Raw genomic sequence first — 18,975 nt, 5'->3', positions numbered from 1 at the left:
CAGGCGCGGGAACGGGCAGATATTTCTGCTGCCTGCTGCTTGGCGCACTTTGGTGGTGGGGGGTGGTGAGGTATTACTGAGTCTCCTGGCCCGTCCTGTGGCACCTACAGTCCTGCTGAGGGTTATTCCAGGTCCTTTGCCTGCTCTATCCACCTCTCCCAGCTCTGAACCTCTTCTAAATCTGTTCCTATTTTGTGAAGAAAATCTCCTCTGTGTTGTAAACTGCGGGTTTCCCATTTCAATCCAATCACGACTCTCCCAGGGATTTCTCATCATGGGTGTCCATCTAGAGGGTCCCTTCTGGTTTCCCAGCATCACTGTAGATCTTTTCTGAAGTGCTATACTTTGTGTCACTTCCAGGAATCTGGAGCGGGAACGGGGCAGGTGTGTGTGATGCGCTCACTCTGCTGATCTAATCTCTGAGGCGTGTCGTGGAAACAGGTTCAGTCCCCTCCGACACCCTCCTCCAAAATACAGAGGGGACTCCCGCGGGAATTAGGTTGGCAAAATCAATTAAATTAAGGAGAATTTACATCCTTACAATACTGATTTTCCCAATACACGAACAGACACATTTCTTTGTCTTCATGTATTTTCTCTATAGAATTTAAAATTTTGTTCACATATGTCTTCAGATACTTTTAATTGTTTATTCCTAGGTAGTTTGTGCTTTTGTTGCTATTGTGAATGGAATCTCCTTTTCCATTAAAATTTCTAATCGATTCCTGTTGGTATATTAGAAAAGCTACTGATTTTGATATATTCATTTTGTAACTGACCACCTTGCTCAGTGCTTTTGTTTTCTCCGATAGTCTCTCCATTGACTCTCATAGGTTTGGGAGGTGATGGTAGGACGATGTGCAGTAGTGGACCAGGATTTTCACTTCAGTATTGCTTATAATGGAGGAAAGTAGAAAATGATATGAATTTCCATCAATAGGAAAATAAGAAATAGATGCAATAAGTTATGATGCATACTGATGACAGAGCACATGCAACCTTTGAAAATAAGTATAAGGGGAAAGAATACATATGTAAATAGGCAAAATTAGGATATAAGATAGCAGAAATATTTTGATGCAATTTCCTCATTCTTACAAAAAGTCTTTGTGTATGTATTTTTGTGTATAGAAAGGAAGAAGGAAGGAAAGAAAGAAAAGAAAGAAAGGGAAAGAGAGAAAGAAAGAGAGGAAAGAAGGGGAGGGAATAGGTTTTGACAGTTTCACAACCACATTTTTTAAATGATTGTCTCCCAGTAGGATGTTTCTTTTTTCCCCCCTTTTCTAAAAGGCCTACAATAACAATATATTACTTTTGTAAAAAAAAAAAAAAAAAAAAGAATTATTTTCAAATGCACAGTATTGGTGGCTTGTTGTCATCCACAACAACTGTTTTCTGAGATGTGCCATGCGTCCCATCTGTCCAGCTGTGCCATTCTGGTCCCCAGAGAGCCAGGCCCTATGGGGAGATGAATGAGTAAGTTAGATAAACGTGGCTCTTCCACTGGAGCAGAGAATGCAAGAGAGAATGGTAATGGGGCCTCTCAAGGGCTATCACAGAGGAGCTGGACAGAGTATAGTTTTATGGAGCCTTCCCATGATGTCATATCGAATATGGAGCAAGCCCAGCCAGACTGATTAAACCAAGGGCAGCCCAAACCTTGAAACGGCTCAGTCTAAGACCTACCAAGCGTGCTTCATGTAAAGTACTTATGTCATGTTGACATAGTCTGGTGCAAGTCTCCAAATTAAATTTTGATGGGAGAAGATAACTAATTGTTAACTCTAGGACCACACGAGTAGACACACTCCAAAAGGTACTATCCAGGGCTTCCCTGGTGGCGCAGTGGTTGAGTCCGCCTGCCGATGCAGGGGACACGAGTTCGTGCCCCGGTCCAGGAAGATCCCACATGCCACAGAGTGGCTGGGCCCGTGACCATGGCCGCTGAGCCTGCGCGTCCGGAGCCTGTGCTCCGCAACAGGAGAGGCCACAACAGTGAGAGGCCCGCGTACCGCAAAAAATAAATAAATAAATAAATAAATAAAAAGCAGGATTTCCCAGATAACATGGAAATCAGACAGTGCACCCAATCTCCGCCAAGTACACCATTGCCCTCCTGCCTTTTTCTCCTTAATTGAATGGAAATCCAGTGCTTGGATAAAATTCAACCTCACTCTGTCTCCAGCAAATGCTTAAAGATGTTCTGTGAGAAGCAGCTCTGAAGAGGGAATGTGATCAGTTAAACGTGAGCAGAGTCCAAAGCCTGCAAAGGATTCTACAGCCTAATCATGGTTTATGAAAAACCCTGGCAAGGCTGCACCTGATTGACAGTCGGCCTGCACCTTTCAGCTTTCTTTTGAACCAGTTCAGTAAACACTACTCTGCCTGTCTGGAGACCTGCCATTCCACACAGCAGGACTTTTTACCAGGAGCAGGGTTTACACTGGAACTTGATTCATCCTGTTTACAAAAAGGTCAGACATAACTGAACAGCCTGCCTGGAGATTTTATTTAAATTGACTGTATTTTAAAGAGGCTTTTAAAAAAATTCAACCTGTGCTTGGAATGAAGGAGCCATTTGATTTGTATGATTCGTGTTTCAAAGGTCATCAGCTCTATGAAACTTGGTCACCACGCCCTGTGATGAGAGGGGTTAAGAGCTGACAAATAATAGTGCAGTTTTCCCTCTGTGTTTAATAAAGCTTTATTTACTTATTTACTACTTATTTATTCATTTATCGTGGTTTTAGAATATAGTGTCTTGATTAAACCTCATCTGAGAACATATATTTTCAAAAGTATTGAGAGACCCTAGAGCATAGGGATGAAGGGCAGAGCCTGGCCCTGGTCCACCCCAGATACATGCTGGCACTGCTGCTGCTGCTGTGTGACCTCAGCTCCACTATACAGCCTCTCTGTGCCTCAGTTTCCCCATCAGCTATCTGTGTTGTAGGCTCTCTGCTCTCTGCCCAGCTCTCCCCATCAATGAAGATTTATTTAAAAGCATGGTGATTATAGATATTTTCAGAATATCCACTCCTCTAGCAGTTATGCTTGAAGAAATTAGAATCCCAACTCAAGTGTTTTCAAGTCCATAGATATGATAGATAGATAAATAGATAGATAGATAGATAGATGATACATAGATATGGTATTGTTATAGCTGAAAAGCATGATTTTCTGAGCAATTGCTTGATGATGCAGATCATGTGTTATTCTAAAGCTCAAAGAAAAAAAAAAAAAAAAAGGGTTTCCCTGGTGGCGCAGTGGTTGGGAGTCCGCCTGCCGATGCAGGGGACACGGGTTTGTGCTGCGGTCTGGGAGGATCCCACGTGCCGCGGAGCGGCTGGGCCCGTGTGCCATGGCCGCTGAGCCTGCGCTTCCGGAGCCTGTGCTCCGCAGTGGGAGAGGCCACAACAGTGAGAGGCCCGCATACCACAAAAAAATTACAAAATAAAAAAAATAAAGCTCAAAGAGAGGATATGCATCCAGGCACATTGTGCTTAGTTTGTAGGGGAATTTTCAGAAGGAACGTTCACATTATGGTGTGACTGGCTGGGCAGGTTCTTCCTATATATTCCTAACTGCATTCATGTGACATGTACCCTATTTTGAATTCTTCCCTCCATAAGATGCTTGTGAGGACAAGGCATGGTGGTCCTGCCTACTGGGACTATTCCTTGAAACAACTTCTTTCCTTCAACCCATTCAGGTAAGTTCTACACAAACAAATTCAGCTCTCAAGGGACCACAACATATTGTTAGTGTTGATTTGGGAAAAAAAGCAAAGATCCAGGAAGGTTTTGACAATTTAAGAAATAAAGGAATCAGACAAAGGCAAATATCATATGATATCACTCATATGTGGAATCTAATTTTTAAAAAAATGATATAAATGAACTTATTTACAAAACAGAAACAGACTCAGAGATTTTGAAAACAAACTTATGGTTACCAAAGGGGAAATGTGGGCAGGAAGGGATAAATTAGGAGCTTGGGATGGACACACACACACTACTATGTGTAAAATAGATAACCAACAAGGACCTACTGTATAGCACAGGGAACTCTACTTAATACTCTGTAATAACCAAAATGGGAAAAGAATTGGAAAAAGAATGGATATATGTATATGTATAATGGAATCACTTTGCTGTACACCTGAAACTAACACAACACTGCAAATCAACTATACTCCAATAAAATAAAAAAAATAAAACACAACGCAATACAAAAAAAATATAAATGAAAGAAACATGTTTCACTAATGTGTCAGAAGGGTGGATGAACCTGCAGAACTGACATGGGTCTGAGGAGGGGCTCATAAGAAAGGAAAAACAAGATTTACCATCTTTCTACCTTTTCCTGGACACATCCCTTTATGTATTTTAAGCCCTAATACTCTTTTTTTTTTTTTTTTTTTTTTTTTTGCAGAATAGCACAATGGAAGACGGAAGAGTGAATCAGTGGACAGGACCAACTTTGCCATCAGACAATCTGGATTTGAATCCTCATTCGGCTGCTAAGTTATCTTTTCACTTCTCTGAACCTTAGTTTCCACAAAACAGCAGGATGCTCATTTGTTTGTTGTGAGGATTAAGTGAGATGATCTGTGTAAACATCTCACCGTGCCTGACTTTGATAGACCCTGAACAAACATAAGGAGATGGAGAGCAGGTCAAGTTCACTGAGGTGCTGCCGGGACCTTCTCCACATGGTCCATATCTTCACTCGGAATCGTGAAACTAAAGGGGGAGCTTAGGGACCATGTGCTTTTCAAATGTGACTGCACACCTCAATCACCTGAGGAACTTTCTGTTTTAAAATCTAGATTCTTGGGCACTTTCCCCACATCTTTTCAAGTAGAATCTCTGGAATGGATTCCTGATATTAGTGTGTTGAAAAAACAGCTCCTGGGTGATTCTGGTAAGACACCAGGTGTGGTACCTTCTGATTTAATCCACTCTCCTCCAAATGAAGAAATCTCCTCTTCAACACCCTTGCTCCAGCCTCTTCAGGGCACGTCAGTGCTCTTAAGTAGAGAGGATCTTATGTTGTGTCGGTCCAGTTGTTAGACAAGTGTTCTCCAACGAGGTCCAAAAGTCTTATAATTTCTAAGCTCCCAACTTACTTCTTAGTATGAAACAACCCTTCCTATGTAATAACTTTTCTCAAATCTTAAGCCTGCTGTATCTAAAATCACCATGCCTGCTGTGTACCTTTTTTCTTCTCTAGTTCCTTCAAATATTTCTCCTAGGACATGGTTTCTAACCAACCCACTAGCATCTTCCTCCCCATCTTAACACTAGGTCAATTACAACAGTCCTCCCTGAAAGATCACACTAGAACACAATAAACTTCTCTGTTTGGCCTGATTAACACAAGCAATCATTTCCATGATCTCCTCCTAAGCAGTCTAACGTCTTATGAGTAGTGCCTATCATTTGACAGGTCTTTTGACCTGTGATGTCACAGGTCCATCACGACCACAGATGTTCTTCAGAAATTGCTACCAAACTGCGTCTTCCCTATTTTTACATCTGCGTTTAATTTTTTGATGCAAATTAAGGACCATATATTCACTACTCTTAAATTTTGTTTTGGAGACTTTGGAATCATCATCCCAACTTACTGAGGTAATAAATACAATTTTTACTGTAATCAATATATGCATTCTTCTTCTTTGCTTTGTGTCATCTAATTCAGACATTGCCTTAAAAAAAAAATGCAGGACCAAGTGTTAAAGCTTATGGAACTCCACTAGAGACCACCACCGGGATGGACACAGACCCACACAACTAGCTACAAGTCTGATCCTATCAAATGCTTTGCTGACCTCAAGAAAAAATTTAACTGGAGAGCTCCTTGCATCTACCAACCTCAGAGGTATCTATAAAGGAACTGAAGTCAGCTTTAGTCGTCTTCCTCTTAATGAATACAGCTGTTCCTCAGTATCCTTGGGGGGCTGGTTCCAGGATCCCTGAGGATACTGAAATGCACAGATGCTCAAGTCCTCTGTCTAAGATGGAGTAGCATATCTCAGGTTGGTTGCATCTGTGGATGTGGAACCCACAGATACAGACGGCCAACTGTAGGCACAAGTGGCTATGGATCCTTGCCTCTTCTAAGGTACATAAGCAATTTAATGATCTATTTCAGGATGTGGCGAGGTTGTAAACGTCAAGGTTACCGGTTTATATCAACAGAAGATAGCCTTTATGAGAATAAGGGAATTATTTGATTGTCCTCATTTTTCTGGAACTTCTTTATGAGCCCTCAGAGGTTATTGACAATAACGCTGAGACTCAAATCACATTTCTAAGTTCCATTAGCATTTTAGAGACCTGGTTCCTTTAATTCTCAGGTACTTGAGTTCTTTTAAATCTACTAAGTCTTCTTCTTTTTTTTTTAACGTATTTATTGGAGTATAATTGCTTTACAACGTTGTGTTAGTTTCTGCTGTATAACAAAGTGAATCAGCTATATGTAAACATATATCCCCATATCCCCTCCCTCTTGCGTCTCCCTCCCACCCGCCCTATCCCACCCCTCTAGGTGGTCACAAAGGACAGAGCTGATCTCCCTGTGCTACGCGGCTGCTTCTCACTAGCTATCTATTTTACATCTGGTAATATATAAAAGTCCATGCCACTCTCTCACTTTGTCCCAGCTTACTCTTTCCCCTCCCTGTGTCTTCAAGTCCATTCTCTATGTCTGAATCTTTATTCCTGTCCTGCCGCTAGGTTCTGAAGAACCATTTTTTGTTGTTGTTGTCAGATTCCATGTATATGTGTTAGCATATGGTATTTATTTTTCTCTTTCTGACTTACTTCACTCTGTATGACAGTCTCTAGGTCCATCCACCTCAGTACAAATAACTCAATTTCATTTCTTTTTATGACTGAGTAATATTCCATTGTATATATGTGCTACATCTTCTTTATCCATTCATCTGTTGAAGGACATTTAGGTTGCTTCCCTGTCCTGGCTATTGTAAATAGTGCTGCAATGAACACTGTGGTACATGACTCCTTTATTTCTTTTGTTTTGTTTTGTTTTGTTTTTTGCGGTATGCGGGCCTCTCACTGTTGTGTCCTCTCCCACTGCGGAGCACAGGCTCCGGATGCGCAGGCTCAGCGGCCATGGCTCACAGGCTCAGCCGCTTGGCGGCATGTGAGATCTTCCCGGACCAGGGCACGAACCTGTGTTCCCTGCATCGGCAGGCGGACTCTCATCCACTGTGCCCCCAGGGAAGCCCACATGACTCTTTTTGAATTATGGTTTTCTCAGGGTATATGCCCAGTAGTGGGATTGCTGGATCATATGGTAGTTCTATTTTTAGTTTTTTAAGAACCTCCATACTGTTTTCCATAGTGGCTGTATCCATTTACATTCCCACCAACAGTGCAAGAGGGTTCCCTTTTCTCCACACCTTCTCCAGCATTTATTGTTCGTAGATTTTTTGATAATGGCCATTCTGACTGGTGTGAGGTGATACCTCATTGTAGTTTTGATTTGCATTTCTCTAATGATTAGTGATGTTGAGCATCCTTTCATGTGTTTGTTGGTAATCTGTATATCTTCTTTGGAGAAATGTCTATTTAGGTCTTCTGCCCATTTTTGGATTGGGTTGTTTGTTCTTTTGATATTGAGCTGCATGAGCTGCTTGTATATTTTGGAGATTAATCATTTATCAGTTGCTTCTCCCATTCTGAGGGTCATCTTTTCGTTTTGTTTATGGTTTCCTTTGCTGTGCAATAGCTTTTAAGTTTCATTAGGTCCCATTTGTTTATTTTTGTTTTTATTTCCATTTCTCTAGGAGGCGGATCAAAAAGGATATTGCTGTGATTTATGTCATAGAGCGTTCTGCCTATGTTTTCCTCTAAGAGTTTTATAGTGTCTGGCCTTACATTTAGGCCTTTAATCCATTTTGAGTTTACTTCTGTGTATGGTGTTAGGGAGTGTTCTAATTTCATTCTTTTACATGTAGCTGTCCAGTTTTCCCAGCACCACTTATTGAAGAGGTTGTCTTTTCTCCACTGTATATTCTTGCCTCCTTTATCAAAGAAAAGGTGACCATATGTGCATCGGTTTATCTCTGGGCTTTCTATCCTGTTCCATTGATCTATATTTCTGTTTTTGTGCCGGTACCACACTGTCTTGATTACTGTAGCTTTGTAGTATAGTCTGAAGTCAGCGAGCCTGATTCCTCCAGCTCCATTTTTCTTTCTCAGTATTGCTTTGGCTATTCGGGGTCTTTTGTGTTTCCATACAAATTGTGAAATTTTTTGTTCTAGTTCTGTGAAAAATGCCATTGGTAGTTTGATAGGGGTTGCATTGAATCTGTAGATTGCTTTGGGTAGTAGAGTCATTTTCACAATGTTGATTCTTCCAATCCAAGAACATGGTATATCTCTCCATCTGTTTGTATCATCTTTAATTTCTTTCTTATAGTGTCTTATAGTTTTCTGCATACAGGTCTTTTGTCTCCTTAGGTAGGTTTATTCCTAGGTATTTTATTCTTTTTGTTGCAGTGGTAAATGGGAGTGTTTCTTTCATTTGTCTTTCAGATTTTTCATCATTAGTGTATAGGAATGCAAGAGATTTCTGTGCATTAATTTTGTATCCTGGTACTCTACCAAACTCATCGATTAGCTCTAGTAGTTTTCTGGTAGCATCTTTAGGATTTTCTATGTATAGTATCATGTCATTTGCAAATAGTGACAGTTTTACTTCTTCTTTTCTGATTTGGATCCCTTTTATTTCTTTTTCTTCTCTGACTGCTGTGGCTAAAACTTCCAAAACTATGTTGAATAACAGTGGTGAGAGTGGACAACCTTGTCTTGTTCCTGATCTTAGAGGAAATGCTTTCAGTTTTTCACCGTTGAGATTGTTGTTGGCTGTGGGTTTGTCATATATGGCCTTTATTATGTTGAGGTAAGTTCTCTCTATGCCTACTTTCTGGAGAGTTTTTATCATAAATGGGTGTTGAATTTTGTCGAAAGGTTTTGCTGCATCTATTGAGATGATCATATGGCTTTTATCCTTCAATTTGTTAATATGGTGTATCACATTGATTGATTTGCATATTTTGAAGAATCCTTGCATTCCTGGGATAAACCCACTTGATCATGGTGTATGTTCCTTTTAATGTGCTGCTGGATTCTGTTTGCTAGTATTTTTTTGAGGATTTTTGCATCTATGTTCATCAGTGATATTGGCCTGTAATTTTCTTTTTTGTGGCGTCTTTTTCTGGTTTTGGTATCAGGGTGATGGTGAACTCATAGAATGAGTTTGGGAGTGTTCCTCCTGCTATATTTTGGAAGAGTTTGAGAAGGATAGGTGTTAGCCCTCATCTAAATGTTTGATAGAATTCGCCTGTGAAGCCATCTGGTCCTGGGCTTTTGTTTCTTGGAAGATTTCTAATCACAGTTTCAATTTCAGTGCTTTTGTCTTCTTTCACTGGCCACAATACTTACATATTTTGTTTTTAGTGTTTTTTTTTCTTTTTTGTTAGGAAATGTTTTTCCTTTCTAGTCAAAGGAAACAAAAATAGAAATGGTGAGCTCTCCCTTCTCTCCATTATGTTAACACACAAGTCTTTTTCTCAGGCTTCAGGCTTGACACTTCCTTCAATGGTAGTAACCTCTTGCTCCAAAGCCAAAACAGTTTTCTGAGTCACTGAAACCCTGGGAATGTCCTTTTTAACTTAATATTTACAGTCCTGTGCTGGGCTTTCAAATTCAACCTTGATAATTGGACATTTGAGGCCAGATAATTCTTTGTTGGACGGTAGTGGGGCTGTCTGGCACATGTAGGATATTCAGCAGTATCCCTGGCCTCTGCCCACTTGATGCCAGTGGCACACACATCCCACACCCCAGTTCTGATAACTTGAGGATACCTTCAGACATTGCCCCCAGTTGACATGCTAGTTTGGGGAAATTTTTAGAACCATATATCAAAACTTTTAGATTATGAGGGAAGGAAATCCTGTCACATGCCACAACATGGATGAAATCTGAGGACATTAGGCTAAGTCAAATAGGATAGTCACAAAAAGACAAATATTGTATGATTCCACTTACAAGTGTTATTTAAGTAGTCACATTCATAGAAACAAAAAATAGAATGGAGGTTAGCAGAGGCTGAGGGGAGAAAGAAAGGGGGAATTGTTATTTAATGGGTATAGAGTTTCGGATTTGCAAGGTGAAAAAGTTCTAGAGATCTGCTTCACAACAACGTGAATATACTTAGCACTGCTGAACTGTACATGTAAAGATGGTTATGACAGCAAATTTTATGTTATGTACTTTTTAACAGAATTTTTAAAAGGAAGGAAATTCTGACATATGCTACAATATAGACGAGTCTTGACATTATGCTAAGTGAAATGAGCTAAACACAAAATAACAAATATTGTATGATTCCACTTATATGAGATAACTAGAATAGTCAAATTCATAGAGAGAGAAAAAAGAACGGTGGTTGCCAAGTCTTGGGTGGAGGGGAAATCAGGAGTTATTATTTAATAGGTAGAGAGTTTCAGTTTCAGAAGATGAAAAAGTTCTAGAGATGGCTGGCAGTAATGGTACCAAAAGAACGTGAATGTACTTAATGTCATTAAACTGTACACTAAAAAAAAACCTTTTAGATGTAATGTAACCTCCCTTGGCAAGTGCCCCTTGGTGCCTCTAGGCTGTTTCATACTTATATTTGCTATCAACAAATCCATGCAGTTTAGGTTGTATGTAGGCATACCAGGAACCCTCCTTGGGGGACCAAGACCCCCAAATCTAGAGCTTTTAGAAACTGCTTCTCAAATCTCACATCTCCCTTACTTCATTTGCATGTCTGTCATTTTTTAGTCCAGCAAAGAAAAAGTTGAATACTTACTCCTCCTAGAGCTTCTCAGGTCGCAGGGTTCAGGTGAAAATAGTGAAATCATGAGACAATACCCTGAAGTTCTCAATGCTTCTAATTCTAACACCCCCACAGATTCTGGGATGAAAGAAACCAACCAGTTCGCCTTGGCTCCTCCTTACAGGCACTTTCCAAGAAATGCTGATTTACACCAGAGGTAATCTTTTCTCCTCGTTGTTCATTTCTAGATACTTTTCCAACAAAGTTGTTTTGGTTTTTTTGTTTTGTTTTGTTTTGTTTTGAACCTTAACTGGCCCATCATTAGATGTACTTTTGGTGGTGTGTCCTTGTAATAAAGTCAACTGAGCAAAACCCAGAGGGGAGGATGCTTTCAAATGTCTTTTGGGAAGAAAGAAAACAATCCACAAAAAGAAAGGCAACACTGTTCCTTTAGAAATAGCCTGCTGTGGCAAAAAAGGAACACACAGAAAAGGACAATTTTGTGATCCAAAGGGAATGCAGAAGTCAGAATTCCTGCCAACACAGAAGGACAGAAACTCAGAGCACAGGGAGGCAAGGCTGCCAGGATCGCTACTGATACACAAAGAGCTTCGTGCCTGCCCGTCCGCCCTGGAAGACATGCTGTGTATCTTTCCCACTAAAGTTCAGAAAATCTTCCTTCCTCTTTGTGGCATCGAGATCCTGACTTTGTAAAAGTTCCCACCACAAACGCTTTCCCAGAGATTCTTCGGAAGCTTCCTGGGTCCAACCCAGCCTACGTTAGACACCTGCCAGTAGCCACTGGGCCAATGTTTTTCAAACTTTAGTGTGCTTGGAGATCATCAGGAAAGCTTATTTCAAATGTATCATCCTGGAACTTGTCCACCAGAGATTTACTATGCATGGGATGGCACCCAGGAATTCACATTTTTAACAAGCAATACAAGTGATTTTGATGCGTCGTTGAGAAACACCATCCTAGGTGTCTCAGGGTGAAGCTAGGAAAACCCTGTTCCTGGGGCCTGGTTATATGGGCACAAAATTTATTCTACCTTGGTATTTCCTACTTCTCTCTCCAAGGACAGAATCAGCAGATGAGCAACATAAAACTGTGTTACCAAAGCCTGTATGCAGATCCTTCCAAAAAGAGAAGAGACATATAAAAAGCAACACTGCTCACCAAAAATATGTGCTCAGCAAGAATATGTTGTCAGATTATTAAGCTTTAGTTTATGTATTAACTAAGATTTCTTTTCTCAAACAAACAAAAGAGTTAGGCCACAAGTACATATTTTTCTCCCCTAATACACCATGAGACTGGAATATTACATGCCAATGCCTTGTCTATATTGTCCATAAACACTCCCTCCGTCTGTGAGCCCAGTGAGATGGCCGGGCCCTGGAAGACCTAGACTGGGAGCTGAGCTGTCCAACCACTGACTCCATCTCCACAGAGGATCATGGGGAATTCACCTGACACGTTGGCTCGGGTGTCTGTGTTTCTGGGCGAGAGAAGTTCTAGGTTATCCACCTTGGAGAGGCAGCTGACCTCTTCTTACAAGCCTTATTTCTCAGGTCAAAGACATCCCCACGAAAGCAGGATTTCTCTTTTCCAAGATGCGTGGGGCAGAGGCATTCAGGGGAGGTCACGATAACATCATCTCTATTTGAGCCCAAACTGACGTTGCTTTCACTCTTGTTCTAAAAAAATAAATGAACAGGACTTCCCTAATGGTGCAGTGGTTAAGAATCCGCCTGCCAGTGCAGGGGACACGGGTTCCATCCCTGGTCCAGGAAGATCCCACATGCCACGGAGCAACTAAGTCCGTGGCGCCACAACTACTGAGCTTGTGCGCCACAACTACTGAACCCTGCGTGCCTAGAGCCCGTTCTCCGCAACAAGAGAAGCCACTGCAATGAGAAGCCCGCGCACTGCAACAAAGAGTAGCCACAGCTCGCTGCAACTAGAGAAAGCCCGCGCGCAGCAACGAAGACCCAATGCAGCCAAAAATAAATTAGTTTAAAAAATTTATAAAAATAAATGAACACATAAACAGGATTTTTTCTTTCATTTATGAATAGATCCAGAAACAGAAGTGCACAGAGTGTCAGCACCCAGCGGGGTGAGTTTTCACAAAGTTGAGCACCCCTCTGTAACCATCCTCTATACCTAGACATGAGATATCACAGGATCCCGGAGACCACCTCTTACACGCTTCCAGTCACTGACCCGCCCAGGGTAGGGGCAAGGGCATGGTTTTGCCTACTGTTGGCCCTTATAAAAGAAATAATGTCACCTGTGCTGTTTTGTGCCTGGTATCTTTCAAAATAAGTGCTTGTAATACATGAATGCCCATCTGGTACCCTCTGTTCTCCTGGAATACTGTTATTAATCAAACCATTAAAAAGTATTCAGTAGAGCAAAGCGATTGACCTACTGTATGAGAAAGCCCTCTAAATTTTAGCAGCAGCCTAAAGCATGAAATTAGCAGATACTCACCACAGACACCATTGATGCCTTTCCATCAGATAATAAATTCACACCAAATGCCTGCTGTGTGTCCCCCACTGGGCTGTCAGCTCTGCATTAGAACCAGGGGGTAGAAAAGGTATGACCCACACCCAGAAAGCACTCAGAATATATCTGGAGAAGTCAGTACACACAAAAAAAGAAATAAAGATCAAGATGTGTGCATATGTATTTGTAGTACTCCACTGTGCGGTCCAAACGATTGGAGGAAAAAAACCAGTAAGGTGCTACCTGAGTTACAGACAATAATTGCAAAATGAGTTCTGGAGGAAGGAGCCCAATGTGTGCTTATTGTCAAGGGAAGGCTTCACAAAACAGATGGCATTGTGTCCTATTAATTGTAGCCGGTGCTACAAAAACTGTGTTATCCATGGCACTAGGATAGGAGCAGGCAGCTCTGCAGGGAGGCCAGGCCCAGGCAAGCCCAGGTGGGCAAAAATAGGTAATGGGGCATAAAAGGAGGTCCCTGTTAGAGGCTGTGGAGAAAAGGGAACCCTCCTACACTGTTGGTGGGAATGTAAAGTGGTACAGCTACTATGGAGAACAGTATGAAGGTTCCTTAAAAATCTAAAAATAGAGCTACCATATGATCCAGCAACACCACTCCTGGGCATATATCTGAAGAAAACCATGACTTGAAAAGATACATCACCCCAATGTTCATAGCAGCACTATTTACAATAGCCAGGACATGGAAGCAACCTAAATGTCCATCGACAGATGGATGGATAAAGAAGATGTGGTACATATATACAATGGAATATTACTCAGCCATTCCAATAGAATGAAATAATGTCATTTGCAGCAACATGGATGGACCGAAAGATTATCATACCAAGAGAAGTAAGTCAGACAGAGAAAGACAAATATAATATGATATATCACTTATATGTGGAATCTAAAAAACAATGATACAAATGAACCTTTTTACCAAACAGAAACAGACTCAGATTTCAAAAACAATGTGTGGTTACCAAAGGGGAAAAGCGGAGCTGGGGGAGGGATAAATTAGGAGCTTGGGATTGACATACACACACTACTATATGTAAGATAGATAACCAACAAGGACCTGCTGTACAGCACAGGGAACTCTGCTCAATATTCTGTAATAAGTAATAACGTATATGGGGGAAAGAATTTGAGAAAGAATAGATACATGTATATGTATAACTGAATCACTTTGCCGTACACCTGAAACTCACACAACATTGTAAATCAACTATACTGCGATATAAAATAAAAAATTAAATTAAAAAAAAAGTAGGCCCCTGTTGACAAAAAACAGAAAGGAATGTCAACATTTGTGAGTCAGTGATGATTTGCCACTGAGCTATTTTTTCCTCTGGGCATCTCAGCACCTCTTTATGAATACGAAATCTTGTACTTGAGCCAAAGGGGTTCCATAATTGAATCTTATATCTTGGTAACAGCACTCAGTGCCAGACAAGAGTTTGTTCTTTTTAGTACCAAAGAGTTCCCTTAAAGTTTGCAAAAGTTAAAAAAAAAAATTAAATGATAATAAAAAATCATTGATTTGGGGCTTCTCTGGTGGCGCAGTGGTTGAGAATCTGCCTGCTAATGCAGAGGACACGGGTTCGAGCCCTGGTCTGGGAGGATCCCACATGCCGCGGAGCGACTAGGCCCGTGAGCCACAACTACTGAGCCTGCGCGTCTGGAGCCTGTGCTCCACAACAAGAGAGGCTGCGATAGTGAGAGGCCCGCGCACCGCGATGAAGAGTGGCCCCCGCTTGCCACAACTAGAGAAAGCCCTCACACAGAAAACGAAGACCCAACACAGCCAAAAGTAAATTAATTAATTAATTTAAAAAAATCATTGATTTGGTGGCAGGAACTCTTCCATATACATGTTTTAGCTGTAATTTTCACCATGTCCTAAAAGGCAAATATACGAAAACTAAGACTCAGAGAGCTGCAACACCCATCTCAGGATTCACCAGCTTGTAGGGGAATTGGCTGGATATGATACAAATCCATCTAGCTAGAAAACCTAGAGAGCAGAGCGTGGTCCCTTTCTGATGGGTGTGCTGATAATGATCACAATGGCCCAGTGTAATCAGTAATTATATAGTATTTTCTATTCTATGGATTTTTAAATTTTCTATTGCTCCTAACAGTCCCACAGACAGGTTCATCTCCTTTGGACATTCGCAGTGACCACAGTGACTAAGTAAAGCCAGCCCAGGCACAGGGGAGCTCACTAGTTTGTAAGTGGGAGGCCACAGGTGAAGGCCAGGGCTTCCAGTTTCATTGCCGGTTTTGTTCCCACAGAATAGAAAAGCACAACTTCAGTGCTTCCATATAAATGTAGACGATTAACTATAATATGGCCCTTGAGTCACGGGTGAAATAAAAATCCAAGATATATACACTGATGAAATGTCTTTATTATACAGTTGCTCAAAATGCCCTTCTTAAAAGAGACCTGGAGAGGAGGTTAAGACTCCAATAGTCCTAACAATTATTTCATCAAATCCCAGCTTTCTTCGGCAGCATGGAAATGTCTACAGAAATGGCTTTGCCCGCATCTGTCTGAGAATAAGAGAAGCAGAGGAAGGGTAAACATGCAAATGAGGCCACAAAACTCATGACCATGGATGCGTCTGAATTCCCAGCCTGCTGCTTGAGGGCAGCACTTGGCTCCCCTGGATAAAGGAACGGAAGCATGAAAAGAAGCTGGCAGGCTGTCGCAGAACACACACCACGCTTGGGCGTCTTGCCTGAAAGAGCTGGGCAATATAACAAGAGGATTTAAATGCTCAGTGGCTGACCTCAGCCTCAGGGAGCCTTGTGCGGGCAGTGCTCACTAAAATACTTGGACTTGGAGAAGAAGCCAGGTATCGCATGCCACTAAGAACCACAGAAAAGAAGCTTCCTCGGAGGACAGTGCTAGACCAGACAGCCCCCTGTACCACAGAGATCGCGAGCACAGTTTCAAAGGGCAAGCAGGATGCCTTATCATTACGGTCAAACAAACACATGGCTTCTAGCATCCTTAGGCACCTCCTTGCCAACTGTTTTACCTACTTGCTTAAAGTGCATTAGACAAGGTCAGGGCTATACCCAGAGTCCCTGGGATGTCGTTTTACCTTGGTGTATGTCCCTCCTATAGCTTGGTGTGTTTTACATTCCCAAAACCGGCAAGTGTTTTCAAGACTCCTTCAGACTCTCAGAAGGGAGAGCCTGAAGTACCTGAAATTCACGTGTCCCTTGGAGAGCCCCGAACCGATGACTGACAGGTGTCAGCTTTGTCCAGGCTCCAAGATCAGTCTGTTTGCGCCTGGAATTCCACAGAGATTTTCATTCAACAGTTCTTTCTGCCTTCTGCTAAGCATGGGGGCTCAAATCCAGGCCAAGGAGCCAGCTGGAGGAGAGTGAAAATGCCACTCTCCAGGGCACACCCCTTGCCCTCTGAGAAGCCCACCTGCAAGAAATGTCACGCCCGTACACCTGTTTCAGTTACACATATCAGGAGGCCCCCTCTACATCAATAGATGCAAAGAGATCCTGGGAAGGGTGCTGGATACAGGACAGGGTCTGTACGCAGAGATGACTGTGCAAAGAAAATGTGCAAGCAGATTTGCACTGGAAGGCAGGTCTGAGCAGCTTAAAGTCAAAAGAAAGTGTGGCTGGGCAGGAAATCAGGTTGAAAGGTCAGGAAAGACAGGTGTGTTTCTCCTAGAGCCATGGTTCTTAAAGTGTGGTCCAGCAGCAGTAGCATCGCCTGAGAGCTTGTTAGAAATGCAAATCCTGGGGTCCCAGTCCAGACCTCCCAGGGTGTGGGCCCAGCGATCTGTGGTTTAGCAAACCCTCCAGGTGATTCTGATGAATGCTGAAGTTTGAGAGTCATTGGTCTAAGGTGTGACTCTCATAGAACCTTGCTCCGAGCATGTGAGCAACTGCCGCCCTGCCGTAAACACCAGGTGTTATGGGGTAAATGGTTTAGACTGGTAATACTGGTACAGACCCGGTAAAGCTTGAGTTACAGGGTTTTTTTCACTGTAGCCTTAAGGCCTTAAAGAGAAAGTCAAATCCTCACCTCCAAACACATCGCTCAAGGATGAAGTGGTCCCCTGTGTCTGCTCTCATCTGTGCAGTGGTTGGCTAGGTGGGAACCAATTCGTGGAGAAGCCCCAATATGCCCCTACCTGTTTGGGATGGCAAACATGCAAGAGGATGTAAAAGAAAAAGGAAATAAGGAAGATAAATAGAGAAGCGGAGAGCTGAGAGTGATGTTCTCTAAGTGGAAGTGCTGTGAGACCTGGGGGAACTGAGTGACCTCTCTGGACTTTGCTTTTCTCTGCTTTAAAATGAATGAGTCAACTGGATGACCTCCACGGCCAATTCCAGCTCTAAAACTCTGTGTCTCTCTCCCTGCAGTCTGTGCCTCTCCTCTCTTAGATGTACTGAGTCCCTGGGGGTCTAATCACCTCTTCCTAATCTCTGGGTACATTTTTTCCTGCTGACATTCCCAAGGGCAAACTTCTACTGATTAGAACACTTTTAAAGTCTCTACTTTTGAACTGGGTGTGGGATTGGTGCCTACAAAGTAAGCACAGGTGAGAAAAGTGCATTTCAGCAATGGAGGAGGGAAGAAGAAATAGAGTTTAATAAGTATTAAAACAAAGAGAGAGGTTGATACATATGAAGAAAAATATTCTCTCTCTCTCTTAATATGTATTAAACTCTTTATTTTTTCATACCTGGATCTCTCCTTTCTCTTGCAGTTAATTAAATTCTCATTTCATACTTTGCCCCATTCTGCACTTGTGTGAAGAAATTCTCACAACAACTATAGGAGGTAGGTACTGTTATATCTCCATCTTACAGTAAGAAAACTGAGGCTTAGGGACATTAATTCACAGTCCCAGGATGACACAGAGAGCAAGTGGCAGAGGTGGAACCCAAACCCAGGAAGGGCTGAGTCCAGAGCCAGGTGCTAAGTCCTCCAGTGTGTTGCATCCCTAGAATTTCCTTTTTAAACTGCTATTTTGAAATAGAAATGAGTTTAGGAAACCTGGTGAAGGTTCACCTGTTCCTTAAAGTGGCCTTTCTGGGCTGTTGCAGACTCCCTTGGGCAGGGGAGGGACCCCTGGTATTGAATCCCCACAGACAGCCATTGGAAGAGCATCAATTTCCCCCACTGCGGGACCAAGATGAACGAAACCAAGACAGGCCCATGACACCAGGGTCTCCGTGTTCACCATCAGAGCCTGAGTACCACTACAGATTCCATTCTGAAAAAGCCATGTGGGAACTCCCCTGATGGTGCAGTGGTTAAGAATCCACCTGCCAATGCAGGGGACACGGGTTCGAGCCCTGGTCCAGGAAGATCCCACATGCCGTGGAGCAACTAAGTCCATGCGCCACAACTACTGAGCCTGCGCACTAGAGCCCGTGAGCCACAACTACTGAAGCCCGCATGCTTGGAGCCCGTGCTCCGCAACAAGAGAAGCCACCGCAATGAGAAGCCCACACACCGCAACGAAGAGTAGCCTCCTCTCGACACAGCTAGAGAAAGCCCACGCACAGCAACGAAGACCCAACGCAGCCAAAAATAAATA

The sequence above is a fragment of the Delphinus delphis genome, chromosome 4 (genome assembly GCF_949987515.2).
Source record: "Delphinus delphis chromosome 4, mDelDel1.2, whole genome shotgun sequence".
NCBI classification, from domain to species: domain Eukaryota; kingdom Metazoa; phylum Chordata; class Mammalia; order Artiodactyla; family Delphinidae; genus Delphinus; species Delphinus delphis.
This window is presented reverse-complemented; position numbering follows the sequence as displayed.